We start from the raw sequence: 25104 nt of genomic DNA, 5'->3' as shown, positions 1-25104 counted from the left end.
GTCAGCTTCAGACATCTACTTCTTCTTTAAAAGAATTTATAACATCAACTTATTTCACGTTACTTTTTAATCTTCTCACATCTACAACTTCTCTGTAGGGCAGTAGGATTGCGTGAAAATTAGGTACATAATATTTGGATTTGTACAGCCTACTGTGAGAGAATAAAAAAATTCCAACTGAAGGAATAGCATACTTGAACAAGTGGAGGGTTTTGGGGTTTTGGGGGGTTTCTTTGGGGTTTTTAAAATTTTGTTCTGTTGGGGTATTTTTTGTTGGTTTTTTTGTTTGTTTGTTTTTTGTGGTTTTTTGTGGTTTTGTTGTTGTTTTTGTTTTGTTTGGGAGTTTTTTGGGGTTTTTTTAAATATAAAGGCCCTTTAATCATGTATTTTGGTGATTCTGGAACATTTTGCTCCCCATTACCCTACTATTTTTAAAGTAATTGCCTTAATTAAGATGGAAAAGGTGATTGCCTTATTCTTCTGTGAGCTGACAGTTACAGGTGACCCAGGAAAATTGACCTTGTTTTCCTTCCAGGGAGATTTAGCTATGGAGCTGCTGTTTGCTTGGCTTTGGCATCGTGTAGCCTGGCAGGCTGCAAGCTGCACAGAGGCCACTGTACTGAACTCATACTGTCTTATACAGAAACTCTGTCTACCTTGAGTGAATTGGCCTTAAAATTAACCAGAGGTACAGGACTGTCACAGAAACAGTCCTAACTTACCCAATATCTATGAAAAATGCTCCTTTTAGATACTTAATTCTTACGGTTTTGTCACATATGTCACCTTTGTGCATTATAACTAAAAATCTAGATTGATATCCCCCTCCAAAGGCCTTTTTTAGCCTGGTGTAAAGCTTAAAATGGAAAGTTTGGAGTCTCTGTAATCAGCCCATTTGAAGTTCCACATCTGAAAATCCAGCAAGTGAACCACGCTTTAAACACTGATACATTTCGAATTTTAATAGACTTTATTACAAGCCTTCAAATTAAAATCTGTCAGGAGAGATAAAAGGTTGGGGATTCGGATTCAAAGGGACTTTGATTAGACATAAAGGTCAGCAATGGTGGCAAAAAGTCAATGCATCTAAATTAAGCATAAACCTCTGGAAGAGAATATGCTAATCTTTCATGTAAAGTACTTGTCAGGCTGATCTTGGCTCATATCCACAACAGTTAAACTATTTTCTGTGATGAAATTTTAACAAATGGTAATCCATGTGTAATTTGCCTGTCAAGTGTGTGCCATTTGTTTTTACAAATGTTAGATTTTAACTGCTAAGGAATCATATTATACTACATAATGTACTTCTGATTAAAGATTTTGTTTTAGAATCTTTAGCGCAGTTTTTAACTGCAACTTTTTTTCCTTGGGAATGTAAAATGCAAATGGGAGAAAAGAAAAAAGAAATAAAATCAAAACTCTAAATGTCATTGCTTTGTGTAAAACTAAGTGTAAATGTATAAATTACTCTTTAATTGAGCAGCTACTTCAGGAGCTTAAAGTTGTAGTAACTGTTAATATTTCTGAATGTGAAATTAAGATTCTGCACTGTTAGTGAGAAAACTCATTAAGGACATAAAAGGATGACAGGATGAAAAAGGATTTACATTTATAGAATCTTCTGTAAAATTATGAGAAGTGACAGGCTCATTTTTTGATGCTGAAATCAAGGTTGCATGTCTAAACCACAGTGACACTGTGGCTAGATTTTGCATAGCTGAGAACTAATAGGAAATTAATAGAGTGTAATACAGGCCTATTGAATTCAGTCTAACTTTGTAGCTTTGATGTGGAAGAACAGAAGGCACAATTTCAGCCTTTGTTTAGTGTGCTGGACAGATAACTCCACTAACATCTAAGTATGGTCAGGATTAAAACTGTGATGGATGGCACCACAGCACATTCTTGACAGCTTTTCTGTTCAAATACAAATTTCTGTCACAGTCCCAGAATGTTTGAAGGAACTTTCAGAGATGAAATATTGTAGCTGCAACAAGTCCAGTGTGAAGCTATTATGCTTTGAAAGGAAAAATAATTACAAACTGTACATCTCCTAGGCACATATCTGTATTAATAATGCATAGTAGTAAATACACTGGAGTATACTAATGAAATGTAATTGAACACAGAAGTTTTGGAAACCGTAAGGTTATCAATCTGTCAAGAAAAGTGTCAGTGCATCTGTCTGGTTTTTGGGTTTTCTACCTGTTTTAGGCAAATAAGTATTTTGGAAAGTTACTGTAGATCCTGATTTATTCTACCTTTCATAACATCTCTTTAGAACATTTTCTTGAAGTTAAGATTTTTTTTCAAATGTTCAGCAATTTCTGTATGAAAAAAAAAAATTCCCTTATGTCCCCTTAAGACAGTCACTATTGCCTCCAAAACCTTTGGTGAAACCAATGCTTTTATTAAAGCACTCTGTAGATGGAATATTGTCCTTATTATAGCAGCAAAGTAGGTCAGAACCTCACTGTTTGACAGATGTGACATACAAAGTCCCTACCTTCATATTAGTCATGAATAAAATGAAAAAGAAGCTGATTAGTGCAGGAGAATGTCTGTATTTAAAGAGCTAATACTTGTAGTGATTTTCTTCTTTGTGCTTAACCGTTAATTGAAGGAGAGACTTAAACTTTATCCCATTGCAACTGATTCCCACACAAGCACAGGGAGTCCAGCTGACACTGCAAATGGCATAAAGCTTTGTAATATGAGCCATTGATTTAGCACAATAAGAAAGAAAATTGGACTCCATGAAGTGAGAATAAATTGTCTGACTGCTGAATGTCTGTCATGAAATCTCATCTCTTGCTCATGTGCTGTCCATGGGATGTGGTCGTTTGTCAGCTTCCAAAGAACTCCCAGTTGTCCTCTGGTCCTATTGTGCTCTGGGCTACCTCAGATATCTCAGCAGAGGTAAACACAGCTGAGGTTGCTGTTCATGTTGAATAGTTTGTGGTCACACTTGTCAAATTTAACTATCAAAGAACTCAAAAGTGGGGCAGAAATATCCTAAATGTTTTCAACCGCACTATATGTACTTGTTTGAGATAACGTCAATGAAAGTATTGTTCCGTTTTAATCCAAGTACTTCTGTACATCATTCTAAAGGTAAAAGCATAGACCCCAAATACCTAATAAATGGGCAATTAACCTGTCTCCTCAGTGAAGTCTTGCTCTTCTTGGAATTTATTTATGTATTTCTAAATACGGTTGCTAAGTGGGCCCTGACTCTGCTCAGAGCAATGACTGTGTGCAGTCTCCTAAAGCAGTTCAGAACAGAGGGACCACCTCATTTCACACAACACTGGCTGCATCCTTGCTGCAATAATGTACTGGTTTTATTTATTCTTGGCTTAATCTGTCAATCGTATAACATTTATACCAACACTTGGGATCCTCCCTATAAAAGTCATCGGTTGAAGAAACTGCTCAAGAAGGCTGAAAAACTGCAGTACTGAGAATTTATTGTAGTCAAAAATACTAGTAGTTATATATAAAACAGGATAGGGGAGTGGCAGAGCAATGAATAGATATGAAAAACATATTTTAATATTTAGTTTTAATAAAATGAGGATAATATGACTAGGATGTAGTAGATCTGTGTCTCAGTAGGGCCTGAAAGCAGGAGAAGCGTTTTAATAGTAACTCACGTTAGGAGTTGGTTAAGCCATGAGAAAGAGCTAAGCAAAGAAAACTCACCTCTCTCTCCCTTATTCTCCAATTCTGTCAGTTTTGTGCAGTCTGCTGTCTCTCCCTTGTTTTAATTTAATACATTTCTTTGGATGTGTATTTTTAAAACAGAAACAATCCAAGCACACCTTTCTAAAGAAAGAATTGAAAAACAAAACAAAACAAAACAAATCTTGTTCTGTGATTGAAAATATGAAATTCAATCTAAGCAACCAAAGCAACATGATTTTCTGGATAGATACAGGATGGTGTTTCTAAAATTCAAAATATTTTGGTTTGACTATGTCGATTTCCGAGGAGCCTCAACACATGGTTCCTTGGCCATGGAGCAATCTGCCTGGTGGGTCTCCCCCAGACCCATCCCCATGTCAGTGCCACACGAAGTAGTCAACCAAGTGCAAATTTTGGCTCTGTCAAAGTTGTCAGGAGAACTTTTCCAGCGAACTTCCTGGAAGTTGCCTTAGTTGGGAAGCTATTCAGTTATTTATTTAAGTTCAATTTTGGACTAAAACATCAAGTAACACAGTTCCCTGCAGCTCAATTCTGTTCTTTCAATTGACTCCTCTAACTCCTCTCCATCCTTTTAACTGAATGTTTGTAGTCATCATTCCCCATTTTCTGAGGAAATCAGTGTTGTCTTACATGACCAGAAACTTGTATTTTTTCACCAAAGTAGAGAGAAAAAACACATTGTGATCTGGATTTGTATGCTGGATAATATCTTTACATTAGTCTCTTTAATGGAAAGGACTTTCAGGCTTGAATACTTTTCTTAATACCATATTTTATGGAGAATGTGATTCTTTAAATAGTCGGGAACCTGGACATTAAGATTTTATAAGTAAAATGAAAGACCTTAAGCTTCATTTAGCAGAGAAAGAGCTGCAAGGGGGCTGTTACCTGGCTTGTGGTTGTGCACGTCTGTTGTCCTTGTTTGAGTTTCCATCACAGGCCAAGGTCAAGAGCTGTCTGGAATAGGGAGTGAAGAGTATGGTGTTTTGAAGTATTTTTTAACTTGAGCTTATTTAGAAAAAATTGCAAGTTTAGAATATAATTCTGGCTTACATTTAGAAGTGTGCTATATTTCATCAGATTTTGAATGACTGACCCAGTGTGCCTTTCTACCAATGTTTAAACAACAGCCTGAGCAATATTTCAGTCTCTAAGAAAACAAAGTTCAGGAATGAGTACATTCCTTTGCTCCCCAAGACACCTGTAATAAGTAGATGACCTTTAGCTTGAGGAGAAAGGATTGCTGGACTCTCAGAGCATCTCACTGGTGTCAGGTTTAGTCTTCAGGACCACTAGCAGAAAATTGTGCTGGTCTGTCACAGCACCTTCATCCAAGGCATGCTGAGCAGCACATTTGATCTCTGGCAGCAGTGAAGGCACACATCAATATTAGCTGCTCTCTTCCTCTCTTATTGGTTTCCAAATAATCTGGAAGCAAATGAGTTGTGTTTGATACCAAAGCACAAGTATGAATTTCCTTGTTTTATTTCTTTTCATCTCATCTTATCCTCTCTGAAGTTAGAAACAAACTACTTTACAAAAAATGAAAAGGAGCTAATACCAAATGCATTACAGGTATAACATTTATGAATAAAACACTTATTTTGTAAAGCTTTTGCTTTGTGAACCTTGGTGGTATAAGAAAACATAACCTTTGGTATCTTCTTTTCTACTATAGGAATTGGGTAGCATTGTGTGTTTGGGCTTGCATTGTCTTCTCAGAATAGCATTGTGACTAAAAGTCACCTGTAGAATGAGAGTAAAGTTCTGTAAGGAAAATATAAAATAAATAAAATCAGCTTCAAGCCCTTAGAAGTCCTTTTCTCAGCATGGTAGATGAATGTGTGCACTGACCCATGCAGCTGGTGCTTGAGAGTGTAGCCTGCTGAGGTGAGAGTCTGTTCATGTTTTAAGGAAACACAATTTCTCATCATAGCTGTGTTGCTAAGGGATAGCTCATATTTCTCTTATTCTCTGTCAGATTTCAAAGACCAACAGAAAAAAATGTTGCATTGTGTCTCGGTATTGCTTGTTCATGGTGGAGAGTTAGGAATGAATTGCAAAAGCAAGAAAAACTTTAAATAGACTTTACAATACGTAGCTCAATTCCTCTCTTGAGATATCCCCTACACTCACTTAGTAGTCAGCGGTGTTTTCCAGATTTCAGCCCTTCTCCTTAAACCAGATTTGGTGATTTCATGTTAAAGGAAGCTAATTCAGTGGCATATTACTGTCTAAAGTCATCTGTTTTCTACCTTGCACCTTGGTGTTCCTTGATCTCTTTTTTCCATGTTGGTAGCATGACTGATCCAATGGAAAAATAACCCTGAAAAAGGTAATGTTTCATCTCAGAAGCCAACTGACTCATTTCTCCAGAAGACATGGATTGTCAAGGAAGAGAAGAATTGTTCCCTTCATCTTCAGCTCAGTGTTAAATTGGTTTAGAACCAGGCTGGCTGGAACTGCACCTGCAGAAATAATGAGTCTCAAACACCACAGTGGATGTAAATAAAAAAATCTTTTATATACTTCATTAACCTTATAAATAACCTGAGAAAATAAAAAAAAATTATCAATTCCACTTGGATGAGCACATAAGTAAAATACAGGTGCCCCAGAAGTAGGAGGAGGGCAGTGGAGCTTTCCCACACTGAGGAATGCAAACCAAGGTTGGCATGTGGCTGCCCTCTGGTCCTCCCCAAGATTATATAACCTGGGATTTACTAGTGGACTAACATGGAAAAAAAGTAGCATTAAAATCATGTACTGTGTAAAAGGAGTTTAATTCTCCATCTGACATCTTTAAGATACCATATTAATAATTTAGCTGAGTTTTAGTAGCCTTTTCAGTTGTAGCCCACTAATGACAAGCTTGCTTTCTAATGTTTAACGCCTGCTGCGCAAGTGGTACTTTTAACAAAATACATTTGCTGCAGGCTCTTTGACATGGCTTCACACTGAGATAAACACAATTAGCATGAGCTATTTAAAATGCTTTTCTCTTGTGCTTGTTTATAATTGGTCTTTTAAGATCTATTTTTATTATTAATTTTAAGGAATGTGTAACAGATTTGATAGCACAGTGTTATTCAAGTGTTTTACTCTTGAGATTTTCCTGGGTAATCCTCTGTTTGTAATAGCATATTTATATACAAAGATTGAAGAACTGACCAGATTGGTCCTTCTTTTAACATGCTGTACCATAGAATGTATTGTAGCAGACCAGGGAGGATGATCCAAAGGCGTGCAGGCAGGCTAGCTTACATAGCATAAAAATTTCATTAGAAAGTATTTCCAGTGAATCCTATTTGTATACAAGGCCTTATCTTTTCTATATGTCATATCAAAATGTCTTTTAGTAAAAATAGTCTTGCAAAGAATGTCTGCTGAGGGGGGCTGTACTGAATATTCATAACATCTGAGTGTGTGCTGAGACATTTTAGAATAAATTTTTTTTTTTAGGTTAACCTAGTTCAGAATGTTATTGTTAATCTTCTTTACATCCTTTCAGGCAGCCTGTGTAAGGAAATTTTCGAATTAAAAAAAGAAAAGAAAGAAATGCTGTCCTCAGTGAGAGCCCACACTCTCCAGCTCTCATTAAAATCAGTGGGAGTCTTCTATTGGCTTTGCCGAGAGTGGATCTTCTCGGTGGGGTTTTGGAGGGGTAAAGGGAAGAACATGCCTCAAAAAAAGACAAATGTCTGTAGAGCCCTCAAGGGCAAGGCTGTTGTAAGGTAGGTTTTGTCCTCTTCTTTCCAGGCTGCCACTTCTGCTGACTGATTGAAACGTCTCTACCTGCTTTCCTGGCTTTTTGCAGGGTTTAGTCTGAAAGCACAGCCCTCGTGGCAGCATCAGAAGGGAGACTGTTCCTTGGATGGTCCTCAGCCTGTGCCCCTGGGCAGGTGACAATTATAATGGCTTTTTAATGGTTGGATTTGAAAGAGGCAGTGGGCTGATTTGATAATAGGCAGGTCTTCATCTTAAAAAATGAGCATAAATTGAAGCTGTCTGGTTTAGTAATTGAAGTACAGTAAATATTCTATATTTGCTTTTCACAGCCTTTCTGCCCAATGGATCCCACAGCTGTTTGTGAGCAGTTCTGAAAAGATCTATTCCTGGATATAAGTAAACTGCTCAGCCTGACAAATGACACAGGTGTTGGCTGGCTCTGTAGGGGCTGAGCATTGCATTTAGGAGCACCTGTCTGAGTATCAGCACTGATTCTGAGACTGAGCCCATCGAGACAGACGGACTTGTTCCATTCTTGAGAACAAAAAACACTGTGGTCATTTGGCAGATTGTGCAGCATGGCAGGAGGGCTGACGGGACCTGGGAGGCTGGAAGCTGGAGGGCTTTTAGAAAAAAAGCCCTGCAAACTGTTGGGACTATTTTGATGGTTGAAACTAAAAAGAGTACACCAAGAGCACATCACTACAGAGACCAAGTCCTCAGCCATCATGGCTTTCTGACTTCTTCAGGGCTGGTGGCAGCATCCTAAATTATGCTTCCCTAAAGAGACTTTCAGAATGGATTTCCCCATAAATCAGACCAGGCCATACTTAATACACATAAGGCATTGCAAATGATGGATAGTTGGCTTAGCTTTGCTTTGAATGTTATCTCTTGTGTCCTTTGCTGTAACTGAATTTGTTGGCATTAGTTTTGGACTATTGTAGCAGGATCTGTGGCTCAGGAAAGGGTGAGAAAACAGTGTATTCTGGGAAGTATGTCAGTGGTAGAAACCAATGAGAATTGCTGGAGTAGAGAAAAGGCCCAAAGGAAAGGATGTCCCACCCTCCTGCAGTACAGGGGCATGAAAAGAGGGAAATCAATTTGGTTTGAAACACTGTTTCATTTGTCACACACCAGTTTTTTACCACCAAGACTCCATCCACTGTCTTATTTTGAGGACCACTGAGTCCTCAGTGCTGTGAAAATACTTGAGTCTAAATCCCTTGGTTTGAACCCTGAAATTATTTTGATGCATGCCTTCTTTTATCTCTGCTTTCATCTAGCTTTTTGAAAGTGAAAAATACACAGCTGAAACATACCAACTACCGAATAGTGGCATTACCTGGTTAATTTTAGTGACTTGATTTTGGAGGATCTATGATAAAATATAGCACCCAGGGATATTTATCCTAGTAACTTTAAACATGTCCTGGTTCTTTCGGTCTCTCTAATATGTTGCTGTGATGGCATTAGTGGAACCATATCCTTTGCCTGGACACTGAGTCTTGTATTGTATAGAGACTATTGAGATTTCAGAAGAAAGGTCTTTTTAAAAAGAATTTGTTGGTATAACAAAACAAATCATTTTAAAAAAAATTAAAGCATGTTTTTGAGTGTTATGTAACCATCAGAACTGGTTTCTTTAAGAGATCTGGTTTTGGACTAGTCAGGCTACTGAAATCCTACTTTCATTTGAACTCACATATCTGGGATGTCTAAAACATTTAAATATTTATAGCTTTGAAGGTTCACCAGGTCTATAATAAGCACAGGAGAAAATAAATACATTATGCAAAGGGTGATTAGTTTTATCACATAGTCTTCTATGGGGCAGCTGTTTATTTTTCAGTGTTCGTTTTCTTGGATCAGTCAGGTAGACAGCTGTTCTTTTAGGGCATTTTTGTTAATTTAAGTAACTTCTTTGAATTGCAAATCTACCACCAAATTCACTTCTAAAAATTCAGCCTCCAGCTCATAATTATATCATCAAAAAAAAAATCTTTAGATCAGTAATTCAAAAATATCTACTTGTCAGAGATATTTCAAACAAATGTAAAGCATACACACTCTAAATCATCTGATACATCAATGTCTATATGAAACTGAATATAAAATGTCCAGGTCTGCTAGGTTTCTCAAATAAAAAAAATAATGTACATTACGTACATTCCCACAATCCAACAGCAAGCTTGAAATACTGTTGTCTCATATATGTGACTTCGTAAACACTTGTTAACATCAATAGGCTGTTGCAAAGAGAGAAATATGATAAATGGGTAGCCTGTAATTAATCTTTTTATTTTTTAAATTGCCTTGGATTTTTGCCCTAGTCCAGAGGACCTGAGGAGAGTTATAGGACAGGGAAAGGAAAAGAGTACTGCAGAGTGCGCTGGCACTTATCAGGCTGTACAGGGACAGGGCTTTTTGTGCACTGGAGCTGTCAGGAACAACTGCAGTGGAGAAGAACTTGCCAGTGTAGTCACCCATAGAGTCCTTGGTCTTACAATAAATTTGCTGGAGTCAGTGCATGACTATTCAGATACGCATTTTGTATTCATGCTCTCAGACTTGTGCTATAAATATTTGTGTCCCTTTCAATTCATGTGAAAACATAGCTCTCAGCTACCATAGTTTTATGAGGGCATTACTGGAATGTTGCATGGAAATTAATTCTTTGTATTGCAAAATGTTCAGCTACAGAAAACGTAATATTATCACTCCAGTAGATGAATCATAGTCGGTGGTGTAGGCACTTACACTGAAATTGCCTCCAGAAATTTATTGACTGACATATTTTGACCATTCTGGACCAAACTGTAGTCTACTAAAACTGCAAGTGCAAAATAATTTTTGTTTCACTGTGAACCCGAATTTGTTCCATTATGAATTGGTTACTGACCTAGTTTGTTCTGAAATACCATCACCTGGAGTGTCTGCTCCCAGCTCAGCCCATTTTGTAAGGTGCAGTTTGGGACAGGGATAAGGCTAAGGGGTGGTGGGGTTTAGGAGGGCAGATTTCTTGGCGTAATTACACCCATACCATGTGGAACATGAACATGAGCAGGAGAGAAGCCAGACATGGGCAGTGATGGTGAGTGTTCTGTGAGCTTCTGGTAGTACCCAAAGTGTCTCTCAGCAGCACTTTGAATCAGAGCAGGGAATGGGGTTTTGTTCATTTTACAAGATGTTTTTCTCATTCGGAGCTGTTACTGGTATATAAAGGAAGATTATCGCTACTGAAATTTTGGAAGCTGGCAAGAAAAATGGTTAGGTCTAAATCAAACAGATGTTTTGATTGTAAAAACGTAAAAGGAGTAAGTTTTTGATATATTTGGCAAATGCAATTTCATCTCTTATGTAATTAATAAGCTTTCTGTATTTATTTGTTAGGACTGGAAACTTTTGACAAAGTGCACCAACATTTACTTGGATACTTATCATTAATACATGTCTACCAATACCAGTTGTTTTAATTTTGAAGTACTTGAAATATCAGAGCAAGTGAAGATGTTGTTGTGATGTAAGTACAAATGGTGTTGCACTAAATCAGTAGACTGTTGTACCCACAGTTAATTGTAAGATTGTGACTACTATATCTAGGTAATTAATATGCTAATTAGCTAGTTTAAAGATAAAAGGGGTATTAAAAGAATGCAATAAAGAGCTTGTATTTTTCTCTTTTTCTGTGCAAACACAGCTCCCTGCAATAACTTAATGAGGAAATTTCAAAGGAACAAAACTAACAACAAATGAATTAGAAGCTTAACTAAGTAATTACATGGTATTGCTGAGACCTTTTGGGTAGGGACTAGCATAAATATGTATTTAGATTGTCATAACAGCAAATAACAGAGAGAATGGGAATACTAACAAAGAAACTTGTTGAAATTTTGTTTTTATGAAGCAGCCTAAGAAAAATTTGAATTATATGGTTATTATTGAAAGAAATTACTTATTGATAGTAATAAGATTGAAAATATTACTAAGATAGAAGGATGTAAGCTCTTTGAGGGAAGAGAGCAAGGTGCTACTCTTTTTTCTTTCAGCCAGCCTTTAATGTATTAGTAGAAAAGGGATTGGTGTTCAAAAACCACAACCTACGTTTGTTCAGCATCCTGAATTTTGAATCTGTTCTGAGGGCTGGTTTTGATCTGGCCCACAAAATTAATAGAAAACCTCATGTGTGGCATTGCAAGAGAAAAGATCCTTAAGCACAATGAAAATATGCCTTAAATTGAGTCTGAAGACCCATTATGGGCTAAAATATGGTGTAGAAGATTTCAGAACAAATTAAGGCAGGTCTTTCAAGAGAGAGGATAAAAGAGAAGAAGAAAGTGTAAGAAATCAAGAATTTTTGGGTTGGAAAAATGCTTTCAGAGCTTTAACTGCTTTATCAGTTAAATTTCTTGTCTCTAAACACTTTTTTCTCAGTTGGAGAAAGCCCATGTTTGAAGCCTTCTCCTCTGTCAGGAGGCCACGCAGATTTAAACTTGTCAAAATCGACACTCCACTCTAGAGAACGCAACTTGAACTATGCTGTACAGCCTCATCTGACATCCATGCTTGATAAAGACAAGACCACTATCTATTAATCAGATTAGTTTGTTACTAATGGGCTTATTATTAATACAAAAGCACTATTATAACTAATTTTAAAAGATACAAACATACAAAAGGAAGCATGCAACAAATCTTCTGTTTTCTTTTGTATTTATATAAACAATCTAACAGTAACAAAAAAATCTAGCAGCTGCTAAATGAAAGCCAGAAGTTGGCTTAAAGAAACAGTAAATACTACTCTGAGAATAAATAATATCAATTGTAGGACTTACTATCTGAAGAGATTGCTTTTTTAATACTAAGGTAAAGCATCTTGGACTTTTGATTTAAATTTAAGCCTTATCACATGATTTATAATGAGGAGCAGCAAGAGTGATTTATTCATAGTATCTCAGTATTGATAACTAAGCTGCATTTGCATTAACAGTGAGCACTGAAATAATCTGAACATCACATCTCTCCTCCAAAATGAAGAGTCTCTCCTTCTTGTTCTCAGCAATTCAGAGCAGGGATGTGTCTCTAAAAGGTGGAATTTTTTCAAAATTGTTGGAATGATTTGGAATCCCACTGGTACTCAGTATCTAAAAGCTGTGCAATTCAATCCTCTGAATATTTAACTGTCCTGAAGTCAACATCTAAATTTAGTTAATGTCAAGTGGATTAGGACATCACACCACTAAACAGATTCCAACACAGTTTGAATGCAATTTTCTGATTTGATTGGTCTTTTAGTTTGTTAATTCTAGTAAGAAAATGTGTAAGATGCAATATATTTTTGGTCTTTTTTGCTAAGGAAATGAGGTTTATGCCTCATATCTATCTGGTTTTTTCCCTGGTAACTTTAAAACTATTTTTAAACACATTTCATGGAGAGAGAGAGCTCACAAAGGCAGTGAGTTCCCACAATGTGACAATCCTCAAAGCAGTTTAGTTATCAGCCTTCAGGGGTTGGGTGGGGAGCCCCTATCAGCAGCCTTGTATCTGTTTCCAATGAGGCTGTAGTGTGTGTGCTCTTCACTAAACACCATCTATTGCACCTGGAGAGAAATGAGATCAGCATTTGCACTTGGAAAGTTTAGTCCAATACTATTTGGGAATTAAAAATTAGGCTCTGAACCAGACTTCATCAGTTTTCTGTTCAAGATATTTCATGTTTCAAATACTGTGGTTTTATGCTGGGTCAATCTCATTACTTTTTAAAAAGAAATTGTTAAAGATAACTTTGGATGAGATGAGAGCTCATGTAAATTGTGTGTATACACACACATCCCCCATATTATAATGTGAGCTGCAGCTGGCTTTATATCTCTATAGACAGTTAACTGTAGAACTATCAAAAAGTAAATAAAGGGAATTCACAAAAGTGGAACAGACTCTGAAGCTTAGGAAAGAATATATTTAATTAAATACATCTACTTAAAAGTCAGCACTACATAAAACATAAAGTAGGCCAGGTTACGAATCTCAATAGCTTTGAATAAACTCAGACCTTTGCTACAGAGCCAAGTTAGTTAGGCCCAGGTGTGGCATTGGATAGGAAACAGCCTGGGGGAGAAGACTTCTTCTTTAATAAAGAACCATATTCTATGTGGGGTTTTATGTGGATTTTTTTTTTTTTTTGTATTGTAGTTTTCTTTATCATTCAATGCTATCAATTTTAAATGGGTACATTTTTAAGCTTTGGCCTAATATTATTACAAAAAATGGAGCTCTAGTTAAACCTTGTGGCATTTTTATGTCACCCACAGGCTCTCTCTCGTTTGGAGTTTGTATCTAAATTACTGGGTTTTAAAATACATCCTCTGTATGATTTCAGCTATACTTGTGAATGACTGGCATGTCTTAAGTGAAAGATCTCTTGTCCCCAGTGGTGGTTAAAGTCAGAGCTGTCGTTTTTGAATTATTTTATTTCATGAGCTTTTAATCATACCCCAAGGACATGTCAAGCTCTTGCATGCTCTTTCTTTCAAGTATATTCTTTCACAAACACAGGCTGTGGAGGAGAAGGTGTCATTTCTTCTCTTGTTCCACTCCAAGCACATATTCATCATGGTAGGGGAAACTTATAAGAAATCTAATATCATAGTAAATTGCAATTTGGTGAGGTGTGGCAAGCTTTCAAAGGTTCAAATTTTTGGTGGTTGTAATATAACAGCTAAAGCAGCACAGAATGTGTTTGCAGTAAATCAAGCACTGCAGTCACTGTCTAGATAAATACTCTATTTGTTAGTTAGATGGAGTTAGTTGCCCTCAAAATTATCTTTGTGACATTTCTGTGAATGTAAATTAATTTGAAGACATTGTGAGGTTTGTTCACCACTTTATTGAATTTTCTATGCCTGAAGCACCAATTAGTATATTTATAGTCAAGCTATTGAACAATTTTGTTGGTTTTTTTTCAATTACTGTTCTCATGGATCCCAACCGGAGTGTTCCTGTGTCTTGTATATAGCACAGCATCTGAAGGGTTCACGTATTTTCAGAGGGGACCTAACAGCTGGTCTGTCCTGCTTTTACTGCTCAAGATAAGATATTGTCCTGTTTCTGGCAGGTTTTGCTACAGAACAGTAATGATGTCTATTGTGATTGCTGTTATTTTTGTATTTGTTATTTTATAGCTTCATAGGTAACTAAATATTAGGTGGGGATTCAGTATCTGAGTCTCATTTAGAACACCAGGCTCTAAAATTGCCTCCTATGAAACTTCAGTAATATCTTTGAATGGCTGTGTATTGAATGACTGACTTAAATGCTTCTTTGTGCTAAAGGGAGCAGTGCTGCTTAGAGAGCTTGCAGTTTGCAAGACATTTTTGAAATGAACACAGGGAAGCACAGTAGTTGTATTTAAAATTATTTATTGATGGAGAAGTAAGAGAAAGAGTGATATTTGGACCAAGAATTGTTTTCAGGTAGAAATAGCCTGTTTTCCCCTCAAGCTCATTTCTGAATTTCAGGAGAAAAGACAGTCTTATAAAGCTCTAAAAATATCTGAGGTTGAACTGCCAGTGGTGAACATTGTTGCTTTCTGTCTGTAGTACATTGGAAATCCACAGGTAGGTCCTTAGCTGTACGTTAGGACTTCAGCTTTGTAGCTGACAGTGTAGCCTGCTTCTACTTTGGGTTCCAGCTCTATGTAAGTTAAAATTCCTAGTACTCGTGCCAGCCTTCATTTAGGCGCCTTTGAACTTAATAAAGTGACATCATCTGTCTCTTCTGCATTGTCTCGTAGGCTGAGTCAAGGTGGACATACCTGGGCAGTAGAAGAGGTCTTGCTAACACAGGAGCCACTAGAACCATTGGGGAGCATGATGCAGACACTGAGCTGAAAGAGTGTGCTCAGATTTGCCTGAATGAGGTGATTACCAACCATGCCTCATCAGCTGGTCTGCTCTGGCTCCGGCACAGCCTCTCTGCCCATCTGTGCTGCAATCCCCGGGCTTCTGGGAGAGCATAATGGGGCAGATGGGGACCATGCACAAGATCTCATCTTGTCTTTGCAGGTTTTCTTGACACAGTCTCTATGCCATGCAAAGAAACTGCCTCTGCTTTCCCTCTGCAGCAGCTTTGCAAGCGACTGTCACATAGGCATTGTTGTGCCTTTAGCTAATCAGTTCTGGAGAGGAAATGATGTACTAGATAATCTCAGCATGGACCGTTTATATTATCATCATCTTGACCACAAATTACCTCTTCATTCTAAGAAATGCTTCTGATGCGATGCTTGAAGAGACATTTCAGTAAATTTGTTCTTCAGAAAATAAACTTTATAGAAAAATATTGCTGTCATAGTCATAGACATGTTTAGTCTTTAAAACCCACATAGCATCCTGCAGTCCTCAATTAACAGACAATAAAAAATAAATTCAATACCCATACAAGCCATCATCATGCGAGGAGCTTTTGTAAATATATGGTCTTACAGCAGTTTGAAGTGCCACCTTCTGCACAGGCTTTAGATATATTTGCCACATTAAATAATACCAATGTATGTAATAGAACACACTTAATGATAACTCCTTGCCTACTACAGAATGCCTACTGAATTCTAGTGGCCTAGTGTGACTGAGGTCATGGTACATAAATCTGATTGTAATCCCAAATTAAACTTAAATATACTTGTTGAGCAATAACAGCAAAGTTGAAAAATGAAACACAGACTTCTCCCCGAAGCAGCTTTGAGAGCTTGGAAAATTATGGCTCTATTGGCTGGATTATCTGCCTGGGAAGTTATTCCTGGTCCATTAAAATAATTGTATTAATGCCATGCACTATGTTAGAGTCTGGTCTTGTGGTCTTTTGAAATACAAAGCATAATTCTCTGACAAAAATTTTAGAGATATTCTGTGATGCACCTGAGATTTTTTGTACCATATGTCTGAATAAAAATTATTAATGCAGAAATATCTTATTTGCAGAAATAAGCAAGTTACTCATACTCTGGGTACCTTTATTTACTTGGTTATTTGGTTGTCGCTTGCCCAATGCTACAACTTATAACCTTTGACTCTCTAAAAAATTGCTTTTATGCTTTACTTTTATGGAGGTTTTTAAGTTTAGAGCCCTTTCCAATCTTGAGAGAAATGAAATTTCTTTCAGTATCTTTTGTCTTGAAGTGTGAATTGCTTAGCATTATGACTTGATTGCATTTGAGTCGTATTGCTGTATAATGGTTGTTCTCTGTCATGCATTCATGGGGCAAAGAGCAGCGTAAGAAAACAGTATTTGGAATGCTATACAATGGGAAGATTCTTGGGTTTTACAGAAGAAAGTGCTTTTTGAACTTAAAGCTTAAATCTAGTAAATTCTGCCATTACCAATCATCAGTGGACTACTTCTCCAGATGAGAACTAACCCCATCAGCACTTGTCAGCAGCTGTGCACAGTTCCCTGAAATCTTCTGTTAATGATTTTATTTCCAACGTGGTTTGACTAACAGGTTGTATACCTGCTGAAATCAAATACAAAGAAGTGTGGTAAAAGCTGCCTAAAACAGGATACATGAACTCTGTCTGCTAGTAAAATTAAATTATTAATGGTTTAATTTCTTTTTTTTCTTTCCACAGGATTTGAGGTTCCAATTAAATCTGTGTTTGGGCCATTGCTTTGCCTGCCAGTACTTAATCTTTTTCGAAAGCCTCATCACTTATCTAAAACAAAAGAAGAACGAGGTAAGGAGAAAAAGTAATGAAATGCAGCATAGCACATCTGTCAAAGGAACGGAAAGTAGCTTTAAAAAAAATCCAGGATCAATGACAGTAAGAAATTATTTGTTGAGCACTAAATGTGTTCATGTTAGGCATGTTAATTCTAAGGAATCTGTAAGTACTATTATGTCCTTGCATACACTGAGGGTTTGGTTGTTTAAGAGATTTACTGTTGATGTAGCCACAGGATACAAATGACTGATAGGAATAGTTGCTAAGTGTACCTGTCTGTACTATTGAGTCCTTTGTAAGATTGTTTGACATCTTGATACTGAACTGTTGAATATAATTAACATTTTGGAAGTTATTTAAAATTCACTTTTGGGTCAGTCTTGATTTATGTTCTTCAAATGTGCATAATGCAATACTGGGTACTGTATTAAAAGACTTAATCTGTGTCAGCACTTAGAGCTGTACTATTCTTTGCTGTTGATAATAGATCTGTCCAAAATACTTGGAACTGACTTTTGCTATGTCACTTAGGATTGCAATAACATACAGCAAGGCAGGCATAACTAGAGGTGACAGAGAAGAGTAGTAAAGTGATTTAGCCTTGACAGGATAAGGATGTAAGGCAGATACGGTTTGAAAAATATCAGCCTTTCCTGAGCTGCAAAAGTATAGCCTGCAGTGGCCACCCCTGCAGCCACTGCTGATGTGCGCAAGAGAGAATGTTGGGATTTTTTGTCCACTCATTTTTTCTGCATTCTCAGATTCCTTCCCAGGGTCAAGTTCAAACTAATATTAGCTGATGCAGAGCAGGCTCAGTGGCTCCTTAATATGCTTTCACCTCAGGGTCCTTATGTGAAAACCAGCAGGTTAGAAAGTTTGTTGGCCTCTCACTTTTTCAACATAAAATATCATGTATTTGGTTTGGGAGTGTTAACCACACATCTTCTCTAGGGTTTCTCTCAAGGATGCTATTTATAGTTTTGCTTTTCAAGCTGTGTAAAGGGTGTTATTAAGCAGCTGGGAAAAAATGTTTTATCATCAGACGATGGAAAGCCATAGGCCAGGCAGAAAACTGCCAGTGGTATTTGTCAGAAATAAGTAAAACTGGGTTCAGTAGGTGTGTTTTTAAAGCACATGTGTTGCTAAGGAGAGTTGTACCTCCACATCCAGAGCTGCTGATGGAAATAGCTCACTGATACAAGCATTCCTGAAATGTTTCCTAGAATTTCTATCAGAAATTACTTTTACATGTGTAGATTGTTGGCTTTGATGTGTAAATCCTTTAGGTTTGCCAAATAGCTTCCAGGTTTCTGAATCCTGTCTTGCTGTAACTGTGTCTTACAGCACAGTTGTCTTCTAGGTTGCCCATCTATGGCATCACATCTGCTAAAATTTCTCATTGTATTGGTCTCCGAGACTGAAAAAAATGATGAAACAACAAAAATTTGTAAAATTTAATAAAAATTACTCCCTATCATTGCTTATGGCATCAGTTGCCAACAGGGTCCATCTTCAAAAAAATTAATTAAGCTTTAAATTAACTACTCTTAATAGGATTTGGAAAAAAAAGCAGACTTGATTTGTCTGTAGCTCTTCAGCTTTGTTTCAATTCCTCATAATTCCATTTCAAAGCTCTTCTTTCAACAGATAGACATCATAAATTTAATTTTTAAAAGATTCTCTTATATTTTCTTGTTTAAAAAAATTAATTTTTTTACCTTCCAAACTTCCTGCTTCTCCAAAACCCTGTTGGTGAGCCACATTAACAAATTAAAACAGATAATCTTAGTAATTATTAGCTTCTTATAAACATAATTATCTTATGATGAGTGCAGATGACATTAAAAAAATCTTACACTGAAATGGTGCCTAAAATGAGTTATATGCTATCTATGTGTGCAGTTTAATTGGGACCCCTACTGATACTGAAAACAGTCCGTTTTTTGTGGTTTCAAACAAAATCCAGACTTAAATTATTACAATGATGTATCTGGAATGTCTGGGTGTCTGTATCCCCCAGTAATTTTTAACTCGTTCACTGACATAAGGGATTTTTTTAGCCCATTGACTGATACTAAAATGAAGACAGAATTTTGAGACAAAATTGTTCCTAACATTCTAGTGAAAATACATGGCTTTGCAGTAAAAAAAAAAGATATTTTAAATGCCCTGACTAAGGGAACGCCACTTTGTGAGCTTCTCTGAAAGTTTCTACAACAGAAAGAGACCTAACTGATGTGCCACGTTTGGGAAAGGCATTTTCGTCAGAATCTGCACCTTTCCAACATGTCAGGGTCCAGGGTGAAAATTTGTGAATGCAGGGAATTTCCAGGGTTCTGCTCAGGAAATCAGACTGGCTTTCCTTGTGTGCTCTGAATATCTCCCTCTTCCTCATGGAACATATATCCTGTCTGTCTGGAAGGTGCTGGTATTTGATGTGAAAACCAGTCCTGCAGCAAGAGGAACATTTACTTCAGGTTATAACTTCTGTGTTTAATACCAAACCCCATTATCGTGCATGTGGTTGGCTGGGATCATGTTTATGGTTTATTATATTTACAGTTTCAACTGTAAACACAGAAAAATATCTGTTTTGCTTGTGAGGCTGCTTATTGCTTTCATCGAACAGTAACAAACCTTGTGCTATGGATGAAAAAATGTGATTTATCTGTGTTTTTAAGTGTACTAGGTATGTGATTAGAAATCACTCTCATAAACTCTCTTATGCTGTGATTTTCTAAATTCCTGTTAGCTTGTCCAATCAGGGAAGTTCTTAAGCACATGAAATAGCTGTCAGCATGTGGCTCCTCGCCACTGTGAAGTCTTGATATGGTTACAGGCCTTCAAGATGAAATGTGGTTTCCCAGACAATTTCTGTAATGGATCTTTGGGGTATTCATACTTTCAAGACATATGTGGATTTAGAAGCCATAAAAGACAAAGAATGCTTTGCAGTTTCTGTTCTAAATGTAACACCATTTAAAATGCTTGATGTTACATGCATACAGTGGATAGTTCGTTCTGAGCATCTTAAACATTCATTTCTACTGGTTCTCAAATCAGAGATTCTCTATTAATATTGCCATAGTGAAACAGGAGAGTGACTGCTGGGAATCTCCAGGCAATCAATGAAAAATACTTGGCAACAACACTGTCCTTTTCACTTTCATTAAAGGTTGTGAAAGCAATTTGCTAACATTAATAACACATTACAGTAACCTCCTGAATCTCTGTCAGCAATCAGTTCTAGAAAATTTAACCTAAGGTAGAAATAGGTAACAGCTATGCTAAGAAAGTAGAAACTGGCCATTCCTTTGCTGGCCTCCCTTTTTGTGGACCCTCTTGGACATCCATGAAGTTTTGTTTCAAAAAATGCTCATGGATCACAGTCTCCAATCTCTGAACTCTACTTTTTGAAGCTAATCTTTCATTATTACATCAGGCCTCTGGTCTATCTTGGGCTTTTTAATAGCTTGACACAAATTTTGAAAGAATCTGAAGAATGAGAAGGAAACAAAACCACTAACGTTTCCTAATAGCAGTATTCACCTTGTCGATGTATAGAAACTTCCTTAGAATGCTTGTGTTCAGCCATCAGTTTTACACTGTTGAAAGTTTAGACCCAATTGCAAATTAGCAATAAGGAGGAATAGTCAGCAATTCAAATATCAAATAGGAAAGTCTTCGCTGAGTTTGAGAGGTTTTTTATTTCTTTTTTCTTTCTCCCTCCCTTCCCCATTGTTCCATAAATATCTTGTTTAAGTTTTATGGTGTATTCTGTATGTTAACGAAAACCTTTTGATTCTAATTTACTGCACCTAACCATGATGGCTTAATGTAGGGTAGTAACTACTGAATTATCCAGTGTCAGAATGTGCTTGCCAAATTTTTATGCTCGAGTCTCATCAACTTGTCTCACTGGAATGGAACCTCATTCCAAATTTTCCTTCACAAACCATTAGCAATTTACTTCGTAGTAATTCCAAGACATGGCTACAGAGTCAGTGTAACTTACAGAGATACCAAAGCAGACAATAGTACATTTTATTCCTTATCCTTTTGTATAACAAAACCTCTTTTTGATAGTAATGGAAATCTATGATGCAAAGGTGATATTTTTCACACTGTCCAGTACTATAAATATACACTACCATTTGAGTTGTAATCTCATGAACTCCCCTTGTTCCTACTTATAACATCAAAACATAGTTTTCAAGGACAGAATAAAAGCACTTATTGGAGAAAACTTGAATTATCTAGCAGTGAAATTTCATTATTACTTTAATTATGTACATAAAATTAAAAAAATGGAGTTGCTATAGAATTCCAGCAATGCAATTTTTCAATAATGCACCATGGAGATGGTTTCTTGCAATATTCCAGAGTTCTGTCCTTTAAGATGAATGTATTTTTATGTAATTCAAATTATTTTACAATCTTTAAAGTATTATTTTACAAATCACTGATGTATTAAGTTGGTTTAATTCTCTATCTGCATTTTATCTTCCAAAAGCACATGTGGTAGAGATGTTTCATGATTCTTCCAAAATCTGTAAACCAGTGAATCAGTAACAGGAAAAATAAAATTAAAAATTCAAAAGATCAATGCTGACCAAAGACCAGAGATACTTACAGTATTATTATATTTTTGGTTTTCTGCCTGTAGGCCGTAATTTTATAGATAAAACATTTTTTTGAGTAAATAAAGATGATCACTATATACCATAAATAATAGTAGTATGTGCTTTTGCTAGCATTAGAAGGATTGTAAGTACCTTCTGTCATATATTTTGCTAGTATCAAAAAGGCAATAACTGATTAAATATATATCTTCTGCCTGACACATTTCACTTGTACTTCCACAAAAGTAATCATACCCTGTTCTTTTCATCTTCTGGCTGTTAATGCTTTCCAGCAGAAGGGAGGCCAGTGACACCAAACAGCAGCTCCCAGGATATGTGAATGCTGCTGGAGCTGAACACTTTGGTACCTGGTTTAAAAGAAAATCAGCACTGAGTCTTCCTCTTTAGGCTGTCAATGAACAGTGATGCTACAAATATCAAGGCACTAGAGGAATTCAAATCATGTTAGGCACAAGAGCTCAGAAGTGCCTTTTATCCCAGTGAAATCCTGCCAAGGCTTGCAGTAAGATGGTAGTTTCCAGATCTTTTTCTCAGACTTCCAAGAGTGTTTGTGCCCATGTCTGAACTCGCTGTGCTCTCAAGTTGGGACCATGAGACTGAGCATAGCATTCACTATGTTCCTCAGTAGCTGTCCAAGTTCAGCTTCACTTAAGGCTATATATAATGGTGTATGTATAATAGTAATAATTTTAGTAATCATTTTTCTAACAGGTAATGAATTATAGTATCAGAATTAATATCATGAGCAGCAACCTCTTTGCTTGCATCACTACTGCTACTCTTGTTCTCTCTATTCCCTGAAAAATTATTTTGAAATTTTCTTGGGTTCTAAATGTTACATAGCTTTCAGGTAGTTTAGTATACTAAATTTCTGTCTCTAGGGACTTAGAAAAAAACTCTTGTGTAAGCAGACTGATCTCATCTTAATCCCTGGTAGGCATTCTTTCAAATCTTAAAACTACAACTGTAGTCATGTCAAAGTAATTTATTTTTTTGTTTAACCCAAGTAGCTCAATACTTGGATTAAAAAAGAAGAGGAATAGGTGCTGCAGGCCAGGATTTATGTAGGTGAGAAAGCTGGAACAGTGATAATGTGACACTGTCTTGGTGGCACCATCCTTTTTTGTACATGTTAATTCCAGGTGAATTATAAAATTATAAAAAGGTGTTAAGTATGGGAAGAAACTGTAAAAAACCAAACCAAGATAGCATGTGTAAGCTCTTAATTTAATTACTGCAGATTTATTTTGATTTATATCTGAAACACAGCCGGCAGTATTGTATTTGCCAGAAAAATAGCTCATTTTAATGCAATCAACTTGTCTCTTATTTTCTATTCCTTCATTTGAGATTTTACATCTAATTTTCATCATGAAAAACATATTGAGATGGTAATACTGAATATATCCAAAGTGGTTCAGCACCATGGCTTGCTCCTTATAGTGTCAAGAAGTTTAGGGACAGCAACCTGGGGAAATCTAGATTTTTCAGGGGATTACTGCCCCTGACTCCTTCAGAAATCCGCTTGGACAAATTTATTCTCTCACATCCCCAGTGTCAGGAAAAAATCTTTCTTTCAGCTGGATAGGTACAGACATGCTACAGTCACTCAGCTCTTACCTTCCATCAGTGAGATGTGTAAAATTTGCAGTTTCAGCACAACATTTGTCCAGTGGATCTCTGCCTGTGTGCAGGCCGACTGTATAAGTAGGAATGGAATTTCAAACCTATCTTAGCGCATCTCACCAGAGTTCAGGCAGCAGCACCCCGACATCAGCATGCTGGGCACTTGGCCATGCCTTTGCTCAGTGCTCTGCCACCCCCAAATTTGCCTTAGGCAGGGCATGTCTGCAGTCATTCCTTACTCAGAGCACTTTGAGAATCTCTTCCTGAAATCTGATGGCAGAACTGTTGGGAGCCATCAGCTGTTAGAGAGCAAAGGGAACTTCTAGAAGAAAGGTTACTTGCCAGTATAGGCTGTTTGAGCACTTGACACACACCTTCACCCTTTGCTGCTTTTTTCCTTCTCAGTCTCTTTAAAATACAATTACACGTCCACCATCCGGGAGCGAGGGACAGGAATTGCTCCAAGTGTTGGTATGGAAGGGAGTGAGTATGTGCTGCAAAGAACCACTTCATGGCAAGGAGCAGGTTCTGGATGAACCACTGTCCTTTCATGGTCCCTGCAGGCCGTCAGATACAGAGCAGGCTTGGCAGCACTGCATCAAAGTGGGAGCATTCAAATTCATGTATAGGCAGTCAAACTAAGTAATACTGGATGGACATTAGCAAAGTCATTTGGAAATAGAAGTACAGACAGAGATCAGGGGGAAAGATTGAATTCTAATTCAATGCTCCCATATTTATAAATTATCTAGTATCTATAACACTTTAAAATAGGATTTATTTGCTTTAATAATTCATGGAAAGTTCCTAGTAGGTAATTTATTAATAATACAGTGTCATCAGTACGGATTTTGCCCAATTCCTATTTCTATTCTATTGAACCTGCTGCTCTGTTTTATGGCAGCAGCAAGAAGCTCAGTTTTAAGCAGTGAAAGGAAGCCTATTAACTTGTTTTCAAAATAAAATATGGAGATATCTGTGGAATACAAAGCTTCTGTTTGAGGTCAGGAATAGCTACAAACACAGAAGGAACCACACATTTCTGTTTATATGATTGCTAAAGGTCACTATGCAGAAAAATACTGAAGTATGTAGGCACTTAGATTTGAGTCACGCCACTAAAATCAATGGAATGACTTTTATACTTATTGGAATAATTATCCTATTAAGACATTTACTTAAGTGTTCTGCTGATTCAGAGCCAGAATATACAAGCACACTGTAAAGGCAAAGGCTGTCACATTGGCAAAGGACAATTTGCAGTGTTTACTAAATTCTTTAATAGTCCATTACTATTTTCAGCTGTTTCATATACTCTTGTATATGAAACTTGTATATAACACTGTCCCCCCAAGAAGCGTGTCGATATTGGTTTGAAAATGGTGGGTTTATAGCAGTGGCAATCAGTAGGAAAGGTCTATTTATTTTTTCATCTGCATTCAGATTTTGGTCTTGTTTTCAACAAGTAGGTTTCTCAAGCTGCAATACTCTGACATTGTGCCTGAAACAGTATGCTGCAGAGCAACAAATCTTCATGTTTTCAGGAAAAAAAAGCCAGTATCTGGTTAGTGATATTGCTAAAGAGATTAAGATTGTAGTTCTTAAGAAAGTAGATCTGTTTGTTTCACTAAGAAGATTAGAAACAAATATGCACCAAATATGTCGTTCCAGCTATG

At 36.8% G+C, this 25104-nt stretch overlaps 1 protein-coding gene across 2 annotated transcripts in view; it reads left to right on the top strand.

Annotated features, from left to right (window-relative positions):
- TENM1 (teneurin transmembrane protein 1) overlaps positions 1–25104 on the top strand; it is an 829655-nt gene that overhangs the window by 311945 nt on the left and 492606 nt on the right. For both annotated transcript variants that reach the window (XM_032123523.1, XM_032123524.1), the window contains exon 3: positions 17067–17171. The gene's annotated coding sequence lies outside the window, so the exon portion shown is untranslated. The remainder of the gene's footprint in view (positions 1–17066; positions 17172–25104) is intronic.

Source organism: Corvus moneduloides, chromosome 14 (genome assembly GCF_009650955.1).
Source record: "Corvus moneduloides isolate bCorMon1 chromosome 14, bCorMon1.pri, whole genome shotgun sequence".
Classification (NCBI taxonomy): domain Eukaryota; kingdom Metazoa; phylum Chordata; class Aves; order Passeriformes; family Corvidae; genus Corvus; species Corvus moneduloides.
This window is presented reverse-complemented; position numbering and strand designations above follow the sequence as displayed.